This window comes from Triturus cristatus, chromosome 4_1 (genome assembly GCF_964204655.1).
Source record: "Triturus cristatus chromosome 4_1, aTriCri1.1, whole genome shotgun sequence".
NCBI lineage: Eukaryota > Metazoa > Chordata > Amphibia > Caudata > Salamandridae > Triturus > Triturus cristatus.
Window position 1 is genome coordinate 360274567 of NC_140585.1, and position 21330 is coordinate 360295896.

The 21330-nt window shown below is 42.8% G+C and overlaps 2 protein-coding genes across 2 annotated transcripts in view; one reads left to right on the plus strand and one right to left on the minus strand.

Annotated features, from left to right (window-relative positions):
• Positions 1-21330, plus strand: part of RESF1 (retroelement silencing factor 1) — a 322229-nt gene that overhangs the window by 156300 nt on the left and 144599 nt on the right. Inside the window, 2 exon segments of the mRNA XM_085652380.1 lie at positions 2522-2569; positions 3280-3324. The gene's annotated coding sequence lies outside the window, so the exon portion shown is untranslated.
• LOC146854949 (uncharacterized) overlaps positions 1-21330 on the minus strand; it is a 110407-nt gene that overhangs the window by 36201 nt on the left and 52876 nt on the right. The window lies entirely within an intron of this gene.

Below are 21330 nucleotides of genomic sequence, written 5' to 3' on the forward strand. Positions count from 1 at the left end.
AGTATGTCTGATTTTGCATCAGTGAGAAGGTCGTAGATGTGATGTTTGTTTTTATAGAGCGATCAAGCATTTATTAGTAGACCGTTTAGAGTGCTTTGGTGATAGTGTGACTTTGTTTTGTAGAAGCGTGATCAGTATTTTGTGGGCGTGTAGCAGGTGTGTCCTTGAGTGCTGGTATTAGCTGTATGAGGACAGCAATGGTGTAGCTGTTCTATATCGTGTTACTCGTCCAGATGGCCTGTTTATAAAGGGTACTGTAAAGACTCGAGATGTAATGTGTTTAACACCAGCGCCATAAGTTCCTCCATCTCGAGTAAAGAGTTGCCCCACTTACCTCTTTCGGGTAAAGCACTAACGGCGTTTGTGAAAGATAAAACAATTAATTAGCTCCTGTGATTTAATAAATAAATCAAAGTGAACCATTGTTTTGCATTACTTTCTGTGTAAAACCTACTTAGAAATAATGTGGTCACTTACCAGGCACTACTCTATGCTGCAAAAATAGTTAAAATAAACTTTGTGAAATTCAGCAAGAAATGAATGAATTGAAAATGTGATGTGTAAGTGTAAAGTCAGCTGCTGGTACTTGATCAATTCTGAAAAATGGCTTTTCAACCTTTGCATGTGTACAAAAGCCAGTTCCGCGAGTTGATTCTTAGAAATAGCTCTCTAATCTGAGCATGTCAACTGAAATCACATTGTTCATAGGATACAAAAAGAACGAACATCTGCTGACTAAATCAATAACGCTTGTTTGACACAAAAAAAATAACAGACTTAGACTGTGGGTCAGGAGATAGGAGTTTAGAAGATTGGCTAAAGTTAGCACAATCATGTGCGTCACTGCGATCGCATATAAAGCAAATGTACATGTGGACATATTTAAGAAATGCTCACGCAACGGTGCCGATGTTAATGATTAAACTGCCTGAAGGTTTCACAATTGTATAAAAAGGTTGAGTCTTTACTCTGTAATCGGATCACTCTGCAGTCTTCACTGCGAGCTGTCTCAACTGCAGTTCTTTGGCAAATAAAAGCTTGCCACTTTACAACCTCTTCTGTGTGTTCGTCCTTTGCTCATCTTTACAGATATTTTTCTTTCACACGTTGAGGGAAACGAATGTACCTAGATTAATGGATATTTAAGCCATCTCTGCTATGGTTTAATCGGGAATTTTCCTCCGTCAGTATAACGAAACTTGAGTTTGAGGGATTTGGGATTTGCCCTGAAAAATGCCAATGAAGCAATGTTAACTTTTTCTATTGTGTGACGTGATTTCACTAAAAGAATATAATTTAAGGCGTATTAAAGGCACAATGGAATGCTCTTGTCGACTCTGTGGAGCGCAGTCTCAGTCTTTATTGTATATAATCTGTATTTGGACCCATCTATTCGTTTTTAGAAGTTACTGGCTGGTTTTCCTGCATTTAAATTTGAGAACATGTAAAGATGCAGTTGAGCCCGCCAATCTGGGAAATTCCTGCAATCATGAGCCCGCTATTTGAAATATATGCGACTGGCAGTTAAGCAACTGAATGATAAATGCCTGTAATCAGAAAAGGGGGGCAGAGACTATCAAGGCTCAGGCTGCTCATGCATATTGAGAGTATTCATAAATGTATCAATTAATAAAGAGGCCATTATTTAGTTATTATTTCTGCACTTCGTATTAGAATTGCATGAATTTTTAGATTTTTTTTTTTCCCCCCGAGTTTTAGGCGCAAGTATTGGACATTTAAGTGAAAATCATGCATATTGTTGGATTTCCTTGAGTATTGCCTAATGTTTTGAAATGAGGGATAGTAATCTATCCTAGAGATGAGCAGAAATTAACCCTATCCAACCTACAGAACTGATGGAATTGTGCACCGTGCCTATGCACTCAGTCACTTTAGAAATACATGTGTCTTAAACACTTACTATATACCCTTTGTTACTGATTATGCATCTTCGAAGTTATTAGCTGCTAAAATTATTTTTAAATTTGTATGTATATATGGAAATTAGATAATTTGCTGTTTTTGAAATTTTTACCTTTTTTGGTAAGAGTTTTAACTAACTGATACAAATAAAGATTACTTACTTCCTTATGTACCTGAGAAGTATCCCCTGATGGAACGAACCTCAAACATTTACCTTGGGTTAGATTATAGAAAATTATTCTTTACTGGTTACTGGCCAGTGCGCTGTGAATCTCTTGGGGTTTTGATTGAATGCAGAGAGATGTATTCTATGATAACCCATTTGTTCCCAGTGTTCTGTGAAGAAAGGTTTTTGGACCAATTACCTATGGAACTAAGAACTGATGTTAACCCTGGCGTTACAGTTTTTAAAACAAAATCGGTTCCTTTTGGGTCTTTACGTTTGTAGAAGAGTCACCTCTTAGATTTGTCTTGGCTCGACAATCATTCAAAGTTTCACAGAACAAAATATTTTCTTAAGTCATTCCAACAGACTTGCACCATAGGTGGAGTCTTTGAACGTCAAGGAGTCTATAAGTCTTGTTTTCTTTTTCCCCAGGATCACCACTGGATAGAGGAGTGACTCGTTATAGAAGAATAAGGACAAGTAAATAAAGAGTTGGTTTTTACTCTTTACTTTAAAGGATTCAGCATTGCATTTGGCTATTTTCTCGTTCATCTTTCTTTGTATGAAAACTCTTGTTTTCATTCTCCATTTTCCCATTTCCTTGGGGTTATTTTAAGCATTTAGCACTAGATCACAAAAAAACACCTAGGTCATCAATTTTTTCAGCTATCAAGTTATCAATATTGTAATTTTCCAACAATACAAACCAAAAATGCCTCTTATTTTTATTTTTAAAAACACATTTCCCTTCTTGTCGGCTTTTTCCCTCTTTGACTTCCGTTATATCTGACTTGTACCTCGAGCAATGTCCACTCCCAACTCACATGTCCAATTTCGCTCCTCCTATCTGTATCCTGACTTGGTGACACAACAGCTGTTCGCTTCTTCCCTTCCGATAGCCTCGCTTGTCCGAGGTGTGAAGTGGGAGCTGTCTCCTTGTTCCCTTCTCTTCTGTTAGTTCTTTCCATGACGTTGGCCTTATCAGGATCTTTCTCTCTGAATATTCATCCTGGCCAGGAACCACTAGCTGCTATAATCCTTGTTTTTCCTCTCCTTCAGTTTCCACCACTTCTGGCTTTAAATCCTAAAAGGGAAGAAACTGAAGTCTTTCTTAATTGTTTGTTAATTCCTGTTTCTTCTTGTTTTCCTGTCCTTTCTCTGTATTCATTTTTTTTCTTTTCTTTCCCCAGGACTTCAGACGCCAGGAGAAGGAGATGGCAATCAGAGATCCTCAGGTAAGTCTTGAAAAATACTGAAGGCCACGCCAGAATAAAGAGATTACCACAGTGTAAAATATTCAAAGAAGGGGGAAGAGCATTTGAAACCAGTGTTAAAGGACCTACTACAGGAAACGTTATTCAGGCCTTGATGAATCATAAAACCTTTACCAGACCTGCCTGTCTAGTTACCCTAATAATAAGCTTGACCTAACCGTAATGTGCTTGACCCATGAACTGGTCTTCAAATTGTGCAATCCTAGGCAAATATTTTATTTCAGTCACCTTTTTCTTCATTATGCCAGCATCTTCAAATATGTGAGTGCGGCTTGTCTGCTGTACAAAAACCTCTTTTTATTTTGACTAAACCTTTGCTCCATATATAATAAGAATCCAGCCCACATATAGAGTATACATGGACCCTCACTTGCGTCTTAGTTCACTAATAGCATTGTCATCTAGTCAGGGGTAGGAATGTTTGCAGTCCATGTTTAAAAACTTTCACGTATAATATATTACTAAAGTATGATGTGGTTGCGCACTTTTATTTACAGGCAACACATTTTCTATTGAATTGGCCGTAAACTTTCCCGCTGACGTGCAGTTTTACTGCGGGCGGGCGCGTCAATGGCGCGCCGAAGGTGCGCCTAAGGTAAGCCCGTCTGCGCCCAGCCGGGACCAGGGGCCATACCCCCTGCTGATATCATTCGAAACTTTTCCACGCCCATCCGCTACTCCCGTAGCGAGTTGCTAGCCTATGCTGATAAAAAGGGCAATAATGAAAGGCTATATATTCAAACGGGCCCAGGATCATCCTATGGACCTATTTCCTGCCTCGCTTGTCGTTGGTCTAGCATGGATCAGTCTCCTTTAGGCCATCACACAATCCATGTTAACAATCCCATGAACCGTAACTGTTTATTCCTCAATGCTAGATCCCTACCTAGACATGCTCTGGATATTTGGGACTTACTTGCATCCAAGACCCTGGACCTGGTTTTCATTACCGAAACCTGGCTATCCGATACTAATGCCCCGGATCTAGCTAACGCCCTCCCCTTTAATTATAAAATTATTACGCAAGATAGATCTGGTAAAAGAGGAGGGGGGGGTCGCTGTGATATTCAGGGAGCATTTAGCATGTTTTGCGGAACCAATAGCTGCCCACAACGAACATCAGACCTTACCTTTCAGAGTACTCCATGAGGGTCTCACCATCTTAGCTGGAGCAGTAATATACAACCCCCCTGGACAACAAGCCAATCTTGGTGCTAAATTACTCCACCAACTCCTGCCATTCTGTTTAAAACATAAAAACTACCTAATTGTTGGGGATTTCAATATTCACTATGAGAAAATGGATGCTCTGGGAGCTTCCCAATTGGAATATGACATGGAGATCCTTAACCTTAAGCAGTGGGTAGTGGGCCCCACTCACACAGCTGGCCACACACTGGACCTACTTTTTACCAACATTGAATCTACTAACATACGTGAGGTCCAGCCTCTTTCCTGGACGGACCATTCCCTCATATCATTCTCACTCGACCTTCCCTGCAAGTCTCTGAAACCCAAGGCAGTCCCCCAGATCTCTAAACAAGCCTGGAGGTTAGTTAATGAATCTAATTTCGATAATCATTTTCAAGAGGCCAATTTTAAATTCCCGGAGGATTCCTCTGTCTGTACTGATGTCACCTTACTAGATGCTGGAATACTGCAAATATTAAACAAACTAGCCCCGATGCGGGAACCTAGGAAAAAAGCTATAACGGAGAAATGGTACACAGCCCCATTTAAAAAATCTTAAAAGGGAATGTCAAAAACTTGAACATCTTTGGAGACAGTCCAAGGATAGTGTAGCCAGATTAAATTATGTCCTTAATCGGAAACTGTATACCCTTGCCCTAAATGCAAAGAAAGATTATTTTACCCAGCGCATCCAAGAAAACAGTAACTCAGCTAAGGAACTGTTCAAAATAGTGAAGGAGCTTAGCAAACCATCTAGCATCTCTCAAAAACTCAATCCTTCGGTTGAGGCCTGTGACCGTATTAGCACCTTCTTTGCTGAGAAAATTAAGATAATCTACTCGACTTTCACCCCCCAACATGCCCACAGTAACACAGATAAACCGCCCCGCCAGACTCGGGATCTACACCCCTTTTAACTGGCTTTGAACCACTCTCAGTGGACGAGGTCCTAGCAGCCATGAACACAGTCCAATCTGGTTCCCCCTTGGACCCCTGCCCCCATTTTGTGTTCTCAAAGATTGCGTCCACGCTCTGTCCCTTGATCACACAACTCTTTAATAAATCACTAAGAACTGCCATTTTCCCTGATGCCTGGAAGCACGCTTCGGTGAGCCCCCCTCTTGCAGAAAGCTGGATCTGACATTCTCAACCCAGAGAACTATAGACCCATCTCTCAGCTTCCCTATCTCTCCAAAGTTTTGGAGAAACTGGTCAATGTACAACTGACAAGGTACCTGGAAATCAACTTCCTCCTGGATCCCTCCCAGACGGGCTTCAGAGCTAACCGCACCGAGGCAACGTTGCTGGCAGTGTCAGACAGTGTCAGATCCTCCACCGATCAAGGTGGGGCAGTGGCACTGATACTGCTTGACCTGTCAGCGGCGTTTGACACGGTATCCCACAATTGCCTGTTGAACATACTTCGGAGCAAAGGAGTTCAATCCACTGCATTGAGCTGGCTGCACTCTTTTTTGAGCAACCGCACTCAGGCAGTACATATGGGTCAATTCCATTCCAGGCCTAACTCCATCGGCTGCGGGGTCCCCCAGGGTGCCTCATTGAGCCCTACCCTTTTCAATGTCTATATGTCATCTCTCGCCGACATTGGAAGGAAGTGGGGCATTGGCATCTGCTCCTATGCGGATGACACGCAGCTGATGGTGGCCTTGGATGAGAAGCCTGATATCACTAAAACCAAATTACATGACTGCCTCTCAGAAATGGCCCAGTGGATGCATTCACACTGCCTAAAGTTGAATGCAGGAAAATCTGAGATTCTTCTGTTTGGTGGTGCCAAACGGGTGTGGGATGCCTCGTGGTGGCCACCCTCATTGGGTTTGGCCCCCACTCCAAAACAACATGCCAGGAACCTGGGGATCATCATCGATGACGCCTTGTCCATTGAGCATGTGCGATCCCTCTGTGGTAAGGGTTTCGCCATCCTAAAACTTCTCGCTAGGTTATTTCCCTGGATACCTCTGGACTGTAGACGTTCGGTCACACAGGCCCTTTTGGTTAGTCGTTTAGACTATGGCAATGCGCTGTTTGTAGGGATGAATGAACATCTGTTCTCTCGCCTACAGGTATTGCAGAATTCGGCGGCCAAACTTATCTGCAACAAAGGCAAGCTATTCTCTGCATCGGAATGTTTGAAGAAACTTCATTGGCTTCCGATGCGCCAGAGGGCTGCCTTTAAATTGCTCAGCCATGCTTATAGGGCTCTGCATAAGACTGGTCCCACTATTCTTCAAGGGAAGATCGAATTTTATGTCCCTACTAGGAACCTACGATCGCTTCAATCAGCATTGGTTAGGACTACGTATTTATAAAGTTAGAACAGGTGGCCGCTCCTTTTCTTACTTGGCAGCAAAGACGTGGAATGATCTTCCTATCGACTTAAGACATACCACAAATTATCTCCTGTTCCGAAAAAAGCTGAAAACCCACCTCTTCCCCAATTTCTAAACTTTTCAGTATTAGTCATCAGTAGTTTCTGCTTGGTATAAGCGCCGGGATATCCCCTGGGATGAGTGTTGCGCTCTACAAAAACCGCAATTTAATAAATAAAATATAGCATACAAACTACAGCTAATATATGGAAACCAAGATTTCAACAAATATTTATCATTTGCCTATCACCAAGTAAAGTGCTGTGATTTGTTTTGATCCTGTTAAACTCAAAGTATCATCACACTTCAGAATTACAACAAAAAAAGTGCTCTCAATTATTGAAATATATTTGTAAAGTTCATGTGCAGGCTATTTAAATGTTTTCTGTTAAATAAATCTGACATCCAACAGCCTTTTATTTTACACTCCCTGTTCCCCAGTAGGATCTCACAGTTCGTTTTACAAAAGCCTTGAAACTTTGCAGTCGGAGAAATAAAGGTAAACGCCACTCTCCAGAATAAAATAAGTAGCAATTTGTAAGAAGTCATAAACTGACGTTTGATCTGTCTTTGAACACAGCTAATGTGACGAGATAAAAACATGATTTAAAGGCATCTTTATTTCTGCTTCACTTTCTGAAAGAACAGACACATGCTGTTTGCCAGCTTGAGCTCTCTCGCCAGAACGGTCCAGTAGGTCCTAAAAATAGCTTGTTCTGATAAAATCTGACTCGCCATAGTGAGTGGGCAAGTCCATTTCTCATGGCCTAGGTATTGAAATAGACACAAGGCAGTACATGTAATACTCCTTTACCTCTATCAGGACACGGGCTAAAGAGACCAGACAAAGTGACAAAGGGACCTTTGAGAAATGAATAAAATTGTAGAGCCACAAATCCCGTAGCAATATTTACTGCCATCACGTCGATTGCAGAGCTTTTCAATGTGATTGATTTGGCCAATGCTTTTTACTCCATAGGTTTACATCAGGACACTGTAATTATTCTCCTAAATATTCCTGAACAGAAGTTACTCATGGACACAACTTCCTTAGGGGTATTTAGAATCGCTATCTATTTCTTCCCAAGCATTAAAGAGGTACCTGGATCCTTTCGCAATAGTCTGGAACAACTATACAATATGTAGATGACCCACTGATTGACTCCCAGATGAAGAAACAGTGTTAGAAAGTAATTCTTTTCTTATTAATTTCTTGGGAGCCTATGGTCATCTCATGTCTCCCAAGAAGTTGCAGTTCTGCCAGCAGGCGGTAACGTATTTGGGAGTGTTGGAGCACTGGTGTTTGGGACAGACTACATTCTTTCTGTACTATATGCTTTGGAAATGCTGTTGGTTAAGAATTCGACACAGCACCTGACAAATGCTAGACTTAATAAATATGAATTGGTTTTGTTATCAAATCCTCAGAATTTGAAAGGGTGTAATGTTTTGAACCCAGCAACATTGCTTCCTCTCCCATCTGAGGATGCACATGTTGACCAGCAGATTGCACAGTAGCCACCCAGCAATTGACTAAGGCTAGAGTAGATCTACAAAATGTTCCCTTGAGGGACATTGATGGGTACCTGTATGTAGACCAGTCTTGTTTGCAAATACCAGAAGGTGAACTGAAGGCTGCCTGCACTGCATGTACACTGAAAACTTGTTGAATCAAAACTTATTTCCCAATTGTCTGCACAGGCAGCTGAACTGGTGGTATTGATTAGCGCATGCCAGTTGGCAGAAAAGACTGTAGATGTATACACAGACAGTCAGTACACCTTTGGGTTGGCATATTACTTTTGAAGGTTATGGATGGAAAGGAGATCTCTGACCGCAAACGGAGAGAAAGTAAAACCTTAACCACTGGTAGACAATTTGCTAGCTGCCCTCACCTTACCCATAACGTTGATATTTATCAAATGTTTGGCCAATCAGACTGGGAATGATTATACAATGATTGGGAACAATTCAGCTGATAACACTTCCAAGCACAGTGCTGTAACACATACCACTGATTGCAAGGAGTCCTATTCTGCAAGGGGGTGGAGGAGAAAGCATAATTTGATCCTTAATGATGCTAATTTTGTTTTTTGTCTGAGGGTGAGAAATCAAAATGGGAAGAAGAGGGGTGCAGTAAGGATTCCCATGGCGTTTGGGTGGGACTAAATAGTAAAAACATCGTACCAGATTTGTAATCACTAATGGCTGAAGTGTTCCACAGACCTTCACGTGTGGCCATAGATCCCATGATCCGACTGTTTTCACAATTCTGGTACATGTCAAAACTGAGAGTCTATGTAAGAAGTATTTGCAGACTGTACAATACTGGAAGGTGTACACCAACTCAGCAAGGGCATTTTCCTCCACCTACAGCCCCGTTTGAGATTCCCCCAACAGACAAGTTCTGATAGGAACTGGTGGTGGTCTTCATAATTTCAGACAGGATGGAGGCCTACCCTACAAAGACTAATGATGCAATGGCAGTGGCTAAATACCTGTTGTAAGAACTTGTGTTTTCAAATTTTGATACTGAAGGTCCTGTAGGTCCTGTCATCGGACCAAGGCACTCATTTTAAAGGAAAGGTAGTTAGATAGATGTCAGTGGATTTAGGGGAGACAAAGTTTAAATGCATCTGGCTGTGGCCAGCGCAGGGTCAATAAGGAATGAGATGATGAAGGCGTGATTATCCAAGATCTGTACAGATACTGAGCTGTGGAATCATGAGTATAAGGGTGACACCAAGCTCTACAACGTGGCTGAATCTCCACATAATCCTGATGGACAGACCAATGCCCATGTGGGGAAATCCTTCTGTCGCACCTTTCTATGTCTTACAACTGAGACTATTCTGGAATATAGCACAAACCAAAATGTTAAATATTTTACATAATCAGGTGAAAGACATTCTGCTGAGGCCCCTGACAGTTCCTGGTCACAAAATACATCCCGGAGTCTGGGTATACACTAGGAACTTTGCTCAGAGAAACTGTATACAACAACAGTGAAAAGGGCCGTTTAAAGCCCTCCTGACTACAGTCACTCCCGTTAAGTGCACCGGTCATTCAAGGTGGACATATACCAGTCATGTAAAGAAAACGGTTGACCCTCAATACGAGCTGTGGGATCCAGCACTGAATCGAGAAACATTTGTTCCACCACTCCACTCCGTGCAGGCCACCAGGGCCTGGTATAGCCTGTGACCATGAGTTCATTGTTAGACCCAGCCAAACTCTCGACGAATCGAATCCATGTCTTGGATGCCCAAGTGCTACTACCCTCTGAGGCACTCTGTTACTGAATATGCCAAAGACAATTGGACAAATAAAAACAATGCCTATCATTGTTTTTCAAATGCATATCATATCATATCATTTGGACAGGTGTGGATTCCAAGAGGAGGTTCAGTTGAAAAGAGTTGAACTTGCAGGACCTCTTGGATGTTCAAGTTGGACAGGAACCCTAATAATGGACAGTATTGATATCGTGAATGAGTATAGAAGATGCTGACTATGCACCACTTAAATAATGCATGTTGGCAAATTATTGAATGTGTCCATGAACATGACGGAAGTTACAGGTAGCTATGTTTGTTCGCACATGCCCCACTGTTCTGCCCACCCTTTTTCATTGACACCACTAACTTGAGAAGAAGTTAGCTGCATACTATTGGCCTTATATAAGATCAGGCCCATTAGTTGGGCAGAGGACAAATATGAGGATTGTAGAGAAAGAATGGTTTCATTTGATTCTACTGAAAATAGGGAGGAGTATGAGCAGGATATGGCAACCGGCGGCATCGGGACCAACACTATCTGGACATGTAACTTTCTTTTTGATCAGGACATGTAACGTCCTTTTTGCTCGTTCTAAGGAAGGTCGATGGGCAAATAACAGCCTCATCCCGTTGGTAGTTCAAAAGGTGAATAGGAAAGTGCCCTGTAGCCTTTTTGCCCCACATAGAATCAACTATATATGGTTGGGATAAACACATGTACAAAGTGTTTCACAATTCCAATTCGTCAGCTACCAAAAGAAAACCTGTTTAAGCTACACAACATTACTGTCCTCACAAACCAAGGCCTTAGCGCCTGTTCGTGAAACCCTCCACCTATGTGCCTGGTAGGAAAGAGATGGGGGCCATAAAGGGCCGTTAGTGCATTGGTGGCACAAATGCCTACATCTGCTTACTTCTCAAATGGTCGGGGGTTTCTGTTATGTCAACCTGACAAGTCCTTAATGAATCTGTCAAAAACACTTACTTATTCTAGCACCCCATCCGGAAAGAAAAGATGCATAAAGATCCTGGTTCTTGCACTAGCATGCCAGCAGCAGAAAAATGAGCAAGTGAAGCCTTTCCATGCAATGGGTGGTCAACAACTTGCATTACGTTGACAAGATTTCATTAGAATTGGCGGAATTAGCACATCTGACGACACTGGTTCTTTTTTTACTAGAGGGACACAGGCATACAGATTAATGGCTCTGCAAAACACATGGGTATTAGATAACACAGGTGTTAACTAAGGAAGGGAGAGTGTGTCCCTGAGGAGAATTCCCCTATGATGGACTTTATAAGCCTCATATCAGATCAGATCTCTGAGATGAGAGAATGACTGCTAATAGCAACACAACACCTAGGTGATGGGACTTGTGAGTTTGTATAGAAGACAGTATAGGATGCTTTGCATAGAGTTTTGAAAAATAAATATTGATAGTAGTGGGAGTATGAATTGCTTTATAGGTCTTATGGATATGCATTATTTGTTGTATGAGAGGGCTGTGTAAATGCTATACAGCAGTATGCGCCAGGACAACGTGCTGTAGTCAGGGAGGCAGAAGAGTAAAATGAAATCAACATTTCAGAAAATGTCAGAAATGTCCTTACTCAAAAGCTAACAGACTACGGAGTCACAGCTAGGGGTGGGACAGTAACTTTCGTTATTGAGGCTCACGAATCATATAGAACAGAGTATTCTATTCATGGGTTAAATTCCCACAACCAGATGCACAATCAAATACATTTCATTATTACACTGAAGATGAAATGCCAGATGAATACTGTCCATATGAGGACATTCAAGTTCCGCTCACCTACTAGGAGCACATAAACTGGTTTAAAGACGCCCTCCCACACAAAAGACAAAGTAAGACCAGGTCTGCTCGGAAGAGATGGAGCCACTTGGCCTCTCCTAGCAGCTTACACACCACATCCAGACATTGACTCTGTGCCAGTGGCAGATTTACGTCCACTTCATAAAGAAATAATCAAACTTTGCAGAAACCTGACACAGTTTGTGATGAGAACACTCGCACTCCAGCCAACAAGGGCTACACAAATGGGACAAATTCAGGGATCTCCAACTAAAATTACATCACTAACGCTACATGCAGTTCTGGGTAAAATGCCCACTAAATGGAAGCTAGAGCTATTCTGAATAGCTCAGAAAATAACACAACTAGAGGCGGTATTTCCACACACAAGCCCTCAAGAAAAACGCAGAATGCTAACAATCTGCTTGCCATTGGGGATAGCTCTCCAGATAGAGGATTGTACCTCTTGGGGTACAGTTTCCGCTGCCATATATACCAGAACACATGGTATCCCGTCATTATCAGTAATACTAGATGTATTGAGACAAATATAAACTGAGTATGGAGCAGAACCTGCTCTGAATTTGGGGATAAAATTATTAGGTAATTTTGCCCAGGTATCATCTATAATATTAGCAAATATAAAAGGGAAGGCAGCAGAAGTGGCAAAACCCCAACGCCTGAGAATTTCACTCCTTTACAACAGGAACGTGAATTACCTAAAATTATTGAAGACACCCATGCGGAATTAGGTAGAGATAGTTTAGGAGATAGAGCAACAGAACCTTAACTCATGGGTGGTCCTGAAAAGGATAACACAAAGTAAGCACCTGATTTTTCTAAAAGGAAATGGGATAATAACAATAAAAACTAAAAGTTTAAAGCGAATAGATCTCTATCCATGAGTGGGTCTCCTCAACAGGAGCCCTCCGAAAGGAGATACAACCTTAGGAATAGAGTTAACAAATAAAACCTGACAGGTATCAGGATAGTGATGCACGTTCCTCTCGTTCCTTTCAGGGTTCATCAAGAAACTCTGAGACCAGGACGGTCGGAAAACAGACAAGAAGAGCGTACAATGTCCAGAGACACGCAACGCATATCAGATTATACTTCCAAGAAAGAAGCGAAACTTAAATCAAAACCTCAATTTAAAAAGAAAAAAGTAGCACGTCTTAAATTTAGAAATGCCCAGAGTTCTGAGGACTCAACTACTGAACGGGGAATGGGCTCTGACGATGCTAGACAGCACAGCAGAAGTAACGATAGCTTGCCAGAACCTGATGGAATTTCTGGTGACAGCGGAGTTGAATGAGCATATCAAGGTGGAAACACCTGATGCAATGGTGAGTATCCCACATGGGTTACAAAAGTTAACACTCCAAATGGAAGGGGACAAACCCAGAAAAATTAAAGGTCTCTTTTGGGAGAACCTGACTTTTGGTTATGACCTCCTTTTAGCTGAAAAAGATTGACCACCTGAAATTGTTATCGATTGCCCAACGGGAGAAACAGTGATCTTACTGTCCTTTTCCGAGTCCTTCCAATTTACTTAAAACATACGTGCAGGAGTGGGCGGTAGCCCTTGCTCCAGCATCATATTGCAACCATGTTGGGTGGGGTGCTGAGTCACCACACCATGTAATCCCAGTAAAAACTACTCCACCTCCACGGAGACAGTACCCAATAAAACAAGAAGCGAAAAAACAGGTCAGGGAGATCTTAGATCAACTTGAATACCAAAGTGTAATTAAAAGTTGCACCTCTCCAATGAATAATCCTTTGTTCTCCATAATGAATCCCGATAATTCATACCGTCTAGTTTTAGACTACAGACATCTGAACACATGCACTAAAACATTTGCAGAACAGAATGCATACAGTGCCGTATTAATGAATAACATTGTGCGGAAAAAATACAAAACAACATTAGATATCTCAAATGGATTCTTCTGCCAAAATATAGCACCTGAAAGCAGATGTTTAATAGTATTCTCCCCTCTAGGTTTGAAGCGTCAATTTTGCAGACTCTCCCAAGGGTATAAGAATAGCTGGGTTGTTCAGCACTAGGGTAATGGAATGAAAAAGCATTTATAGAGCGCATGGCTACCCGGAGGCATCCCAGCGCTAATAACCGACAGTAGGGGGAACCAGAAAGATAAGGAAAGAAGTTTTTATTTGCTTCCGAAAGGTCATGTGGCCAGGGGTGGTACGTAAGTGAAGAGGTAAAGCTTTCCAGAGTTTAGAGGCATTATAAGAGAAGAGTCTGCCACCACTTCTGGACCTCTTAATCCTAGGGATCTGTCAGATGCAGATCATCTGATCTGAGTTTACGCTTGGCTTTGTATGGGCGAATCATGGTGAAAATCGACGGAGGACCGAGTCCCTGCCTTATTTTATGCACTAGGCATAAGGACTTGAATTTAATTTGTTCCTGAACCGGGAGCCAGTGCAGGGAGCGAAGGGCCGCTTCAGCTGACAGGCTATTAGAGACTCCCATTAGGAGTCTCGCTGCACTGTTCTGCACGGATTGTAGTTTCTTGATTGCTGAAATGGGAGCGCCCAAATACAGGGCGTTCCCATAATCCAGTCTGGAAAGGATTAAGGACTGAATTAGTACTTTCTTAGCTGTGTATGGAAAGAGAGGTAGGACCTTTCGGGCCATTCTGAGTAGGCCATAGCAGAGGGCTGCTGTTTTCCTGGCTTGCGTTCTGAGGCTGAGGTCCTGGTCCAACCACACCCCCAAACTCTTGATTTCTGATTTTGGGATAGGGGCTGGGCCCATACATGATGGCCCATCTGGCTGGGGTTATAACGGAGGGAGTTACCCAAGATCATAATCTCCATTTTTCCTCCGTTGAGCCTAAGTTGGGAGTCATCCATCCAGCTTCAGATGTCATTCAAGCAGAAGTGGAGGATGTGGATTTCCTGTTCGGTTTGGGTAAGCCCGACCACTAGCTGGGTGTCATCCGCATAGGTGATAATTCGGATTCCGTAAGGTTCTATTTTGGCTGCCATGGAGGACATATACATGTTGAATAAAGTCGGGCTAAGCGAAGAGCCCTGGGGCACCCCGTTTGGCAGGTGTATGGGTTTGGAAACTGTGCTTTCATTGAAAACATGGAAGGTTCTACCCTCCAAGAAGGATGATAGCCACTGGAGTGCCATGCCATTGATACCTATATTCCTGAGACGCCGGATCAGAGTCAGGTGATTCACCGTGTCAAAAGCGGCGCTCAGGTCAAGGAGTATAATGGCCGCCGATCCTCCAGAGTCCAGAATCTTCCTGCTTTCTTCCACCACTGCCAGTAGCGCGGTCTCAGTGCCTTGGCGTGGACGGAAGCCGGTTTGGGAGGGGTGGAGCAGGCCATGATTCTCGAGAAACCCTGAAAGAGTTCAATTTACGTGTTTCTCAGTGATCTTACTGATGGCCGGAAGAAGGGATATGGGGCGGTAGTTGCCTGGGCCGGTCGGGTCCAGATTAGGTTTCTTTAGAAGAGCTCTTACCCTCGCCTCTTTCCACCTGGGAGGAACTATTCCCGTGGTAAGTGAGGAGTTGATCAGGCTTATTATATGCGTGGCTATGATGGGGGGTGACCTGTTTCAAGATGTTGAGTGGCGCTGGGTCAGCCGGGGAGCCACTCTTTACCGTGGTCCACTGGGAGTTAAAAGTTTCCTGTGTCACAGGTGGGAGATCTTTCAGGATGAACTCTGTTTGGAGATTTGGGGGGGGGGGGAAAGAGTCTTCCTCTATCTTAGTTGGGAGGGATTCCAGGATAAGCTGAACTTTATTACTAAAGTATTTGGCGAGTTTGTTGCACTGGTCGCCTGAAATATCGGGGGCTGCTCTGGGGGGAGGGGCTTTGAGAAGATTTTTAATGATATTAAAAGATTCTCTGGAGGAGTTGGGTTCTGCTAAGATTCTATTTCCATAATATCAAGCTTGGGCTTTGCTTAATTCTGTTTTATATGCAAGAATTGATGATCTGTATTCCTGTTTTTTTGACGTAGGAAGTCTTTCCTCCAGTGTCTTTCCTTTACTTTACATTGCTGCTTTAAGACCCGTAACTCTGGTGTGAACCATGGTGCGTCTCGCGGCCCTGCCAACTTCTTTATCCTGGTTTTTGGAAGGACCGTATTAAGTGACTCCTCAATCCAACAGATGAAGTCCTCGTTAGCCTGTCCAGGACATTGGGTTGTGCTAGGTTTTTTCTTTCCTAGTTCCTGAGACCATTTGTCCAAGGGAAGCTTGTTCCAACGGCGACCGAATGTCCAGGACGGTTGCACCTTGGGCCTAATTGTCTGAGGAGACGAGAGATGTTTTATAAGGAAATGGTCTGTCCAGGGTAATGGAGTGGGTTCAGTTCCCTTCAAGTCGGATAGGTTAGAAAATGCTTGGTCGAGCAGGTGTCCTCTTATGTGTGTCGACTTATAAATTTTTTGGGAGAGTTTGAGGGATAGAAGATCTTTTGTTAGCTCGCAGGCATTAGGGGCTTGTGGCTCGTCAAAATTAAGGTTGAGGTCTCCTAAAATCGTAAAGTTGCCCGAGGCGCTTGCTAATTTGATTGTAGCCTCAAGCAAAGAGCTATTAAAGGACCCTATTGGTCCTGGGGGCCGGTAGATTAGAATGCCTGTAAAGGCAAGAAGTGGGGAGAATTCTATAGAGAAGAGAACATTCTCAGTCTTTGAGCGGGTTGCCCAAGAGGAGGGAGGTAAGCTGTTGCTTATAGGCGATGGCTATTCCGCCTCCTCAACCCGTTGGTCGGTTGACTTTGTAGCGCGTAGCCCCGGGGAAGAGTTTGCGCGATGTTGGGCTCTGAGCTAGGGGAGAGCCAGGTTTTAGTAAGGAAGAACACGTCGGGGTCTTGGTCTCTAAGGAGCATCCCTATCTCAGCTGTGTGTTTAGGAAGGGATCTACAATTAAGGAGAAGGTTCCTGAATTTGTTTTTTTCCTGAGGGCGGTCGAGCCTGTATAGTGTGAGGTTCTGACTACATATGGGGCATTTATTAGGGATGTTCTCAGGTGAGCAGACAAACTCAGTTGGTTCCAGAAGAAGGATTTAGTTTACGAAGATCGGTGCTATTATACATGAGACGGGCTGATATGGGCAGTACAGGGGTTCTGGCACCTGGACCCGGCTGGGCGCAGACGGGCTGGCCTTAGGCGCGCCAGCGGCGCGCCCGCTGCGCGGTCGCATTAGTGTGTGCTTTTCAATGATTGTCACAGCCCGGGTTCACCCACTAGACCGCTGGGTAACAGATTTTCTTCAGAATTTGGATGAAGAGGCATTTTCCTATGTAGATTAAATCTTCATCCGTCAGATAAATATAAAGGATCACTTGTCTGGGGTGAGCAACATAATTTTGGGGTTCAACTTAAAAAAATCGAAAATAGCCCACTTCAATGTCTTATTTTTGGGATACGAGTTATCAAGTGGAGGGAAAAGCTTGACGGCCAACTTTTTAGAAAAGTGCTCGCTGCTTCAACTACCTAAATCGCTGGAGAACTTATAATCCATATTGGAATTTTCTAATTTTGGCAGAACATACATTTTAGATTTCGAAGAAAAAATAAAACCTTTCTACAACTTAATAAGACCTGGTTTCTCAATTAGGCATTGGACACAGGAAAACACAGATATCCTTTGTTCCCTACAAACTGACATGATAGCTTCAAAACACTTATAGACATGCGTCACGGTCCCAAACCTGGTGATCCGCATTATAGCAGGTCAATCTGGATACACCTACCTAACCTTCAATGAAGGAGAAACAGTACCCATAGCATACAAATCACACTTGTACACAAACACTGAAATGTGCTTTGCTTCTACAGAAAAAATCCTGACAGCAGTACAGACCGCTGTAGTACGAGAGAGCACGGGCTCAGGGGATACAAATAGTTGTCGTAACTCCGGTACCCGCCTTAGAGGATGCTAGAAAGGCAAGCGTTCCTAATGCATGGATACAATGGGCTAATTCTCTCACTGCTACGGATGTAGAATACAGATACGACCCAATTTTAAAAACACAAGCATTCCTGCAATATGAACAAGAACATCCTCTACCAAATGAAATGATGCCTCTAGATCAGTATGAATACATTATTTACACTGACCGATCAGCTCAGCCGGCCGTAGGAAGTAAACCGCAATACAGCGCCACTTGTGCGATTGTAAAAGGTCATATGCAGGATGGCAAGTTCCTTCCCAGCGATACGAGGACACAGTCTCTAGGAGATGCACGGCTCAGCTGGCAGGAGTAAAATGCCGATTACTGGCGCTAATAAATACGGATCGAGAATTCCACACACTGATTGTGTGCTATTCTTTTTACTGTGTCCAGTCATACAGTGAATATATACACTACTGGGGTCAAAATGGGTTTAAAGACTCAAAAGGTGGCACAATTAAGCATAAAATGCTATGGGAACAGGTAGCTCAGTTGAAAAACGAACTACCAAGAGCTCGCGTTTTACACGCTGTGTCACCAACGTGATGGCGTTCACGTTGAAGGGAATTTATTGGCCGCTGAAGCCACAAAGGGGGCAGTACGAACTGCTGCCGTAGCTGCAATCACTCGTTCAAAAACGAGAATAGACAGACAGATAATGGTAGCTGTCATTGCTTCACATAGAAAACAGCCCAGCCTTACCGAAAGGTTTTCCACTCAAGTTCTCCTACAAGTTAGATGCAAACAACATTACTTATGCTCAAATTCCAGGAGTGGGGAATAGAGTAATACCAAAGATGGAACGCAGATTAGGCTTAATACTAGCTGCACACGAGGATCTAGATTCAGCACACACAGGGATTACCGCGACAGTTTCCTAACTGAAACAATGCGATTGGTGGCCTGGTTTAACAAAACAGCCAAAGAATTTGGTCTTAAAATGCAACATCTGTCAGCAGATGAAGTGTTCCAACGTAGGACGCCCAGCGCAGACACCATTACTGATATCACAGACCACTTGTTTGTGTTTATATGGACCACTGCGGTCCCCTACAATCGGACGTGCTTACAATTATATCTTGTGGGCAGTGGATTCATGCTCTAGATTCCTATGGGTATGGCCTCAGTGCTCGGCTGATCTCGAACTGTTATAAGATTTGCGAGCTTTCATAGGGACATACGCAGTTGGCATGTTATATTACGACCGTGGCCCCGCTTTTAGCTCTAGGGCTTACAAGGAAGCCATGGAAGGTTTGGGTGTGGCATTGCAGTATTCCTCTCCATACCATCCCGAGGGAAATTTGGTAGTGGAGAGGAAAAACCGAGACTTAAATCAGTCTTTAACAGCAAGACAATTAGGTTTGGTGGTAGTTGGGTCAATCCCTTAAATGGGGTACTACGAGCCCTCAACAATATGCCAAGAAGTTCTCTAGGGGGGTGTCACTCCTTACGAGGTCCTATTTGGGACCAGAAAGTGGGTACCTGATCTCTATTATGAAAGCACGGTGGCGGATAAAAAAAACATTTGATATCAATAAATGTTGGATGTTTTACTGGATCTGAATGAATCCCGGGCACTACTAAGCAATGTGCAAGTAAAACGCACAGCCTCTGGGGAAGTCAAATCAGTCATGGCAAGACCTGTCTGGATCCCAAAAGTCGGGGATCTGTTCAGAAAAAAGATCAAGGAAAAGAGATTTTGGACCATCGTACAGAAAGCCTGTACCTGTCCTGGCTTTCGAAAGAACAAGAACAGTACTTCTTCCATCTCTTGCCGGAATAAAGGAAAAGGGATTAGTCTCCATTGATCCGATCAAACCACACTGTGGCTGATACTGAATAGTAGGGCTTGTGGGCTCCTGGGTAGCCGACACTCTCCTCTCGCTACCATACAATAAGTTCAAACAGAAAGACGTATAACATTTGAAGAGTCACCAATACACAATGATGGAATTTCCAACAATGAAATGGAACTCGTTACTCTTAAAACAGACCTTCAAAACACAAATGAAAGACGAATTTCAATTTGGCCTAACACCGATGTCTACATCAATATGCCTCAACAACAGACACCTGCCAGTTCCACAAAACCTGCCGAGCTACCAAAGACAGATCGAACTGCATCTGGCTACTTCATCGATTTTGATACCTTCTCTCTTGATCCCAGTGAACCTGAGACAATGCCAGCTCCAGTTTCCCGTAAGAAACAAATTTGAGAATTTGAGACTTTTCTGAAAAAACTTAGTATCACCTTAGCTCCAGCTCTGGATCATAACTGGAATATTGTTTTTTCTGTTCAAAATTGGCTTTGTGACTGTCCTTTGCTTACTCATAAATGGAAAATATCTCCCAGAACGCTCTGCAGTTTCAAATGTCAACTTGGTCCTGAAACCTCATACATCAGCTCGTCGTGAACAAAGACCTGTTTTCCATGAACATTACAGCTGTTCCAATTCCTGATGGTATAGTTTGGGACAAGGTTGATTATGCTGTAATTGAACTTTTGAAAATACCTCATTTATTTAAAATTTCTCTAAATGATATAATTACCTCCAGTACATTTTCTGATGATTGGGATTTTGAAACTGTAAATAATGTGTGGTCTGATCTAGAAAAATCTGCTGCATTTTCAAGCAATGAAATGTTAGAGGACATATCTGATTTCGATAATATGTACTGTTATCATCATTATGGTCCTCTATTTTTACTTATATCCAGTATCCCATAAAGTTCTTCACATATCACCTATGGGAACATTCCCCTCCACCACCAAAATGTAGTTCAAAAACGTTTGCACATAGATTTTCGTATTTTTCAGGGTTTAACACTTCTGACCCGACCTGATATTACTGTAAAGTTGCACCTACACCGGTACTGAAAAATATGCTGACTAACACCAAACAGATATATTCTGCATCCTTTTTTTCCCAACTGTCTGAACAGGGTTTTTACTCATAGAATGACACTATAGACACAAAATCAGTCTGGGGTTCTAAGGAATGGCAAGTTCAGGGAACTGAAGCACTTTTTAGAGCGTGCCTCATTCTACAGCAGATAATATTTCTGAATGAAACTATGCAACAGACTTCTAGTCTTGGACTAGCCAAGAACAAGGATTTGAACACACCTCGGATACCCACACCTTCACACAATAATTTTACATCACATGGAGGGGATACAATAGATGACATCATGCAGTACAATACTTCAGACCCCAATTGGAAGGGATGGTTAGTTTGGCCTATAGACACCAACAGATGTGAGTCCTGATTCAAGGGTACAACTGAAGGGTTTAGTATACATAGGCCGGACCAACTCTATGTACGAAGAGAACATCCA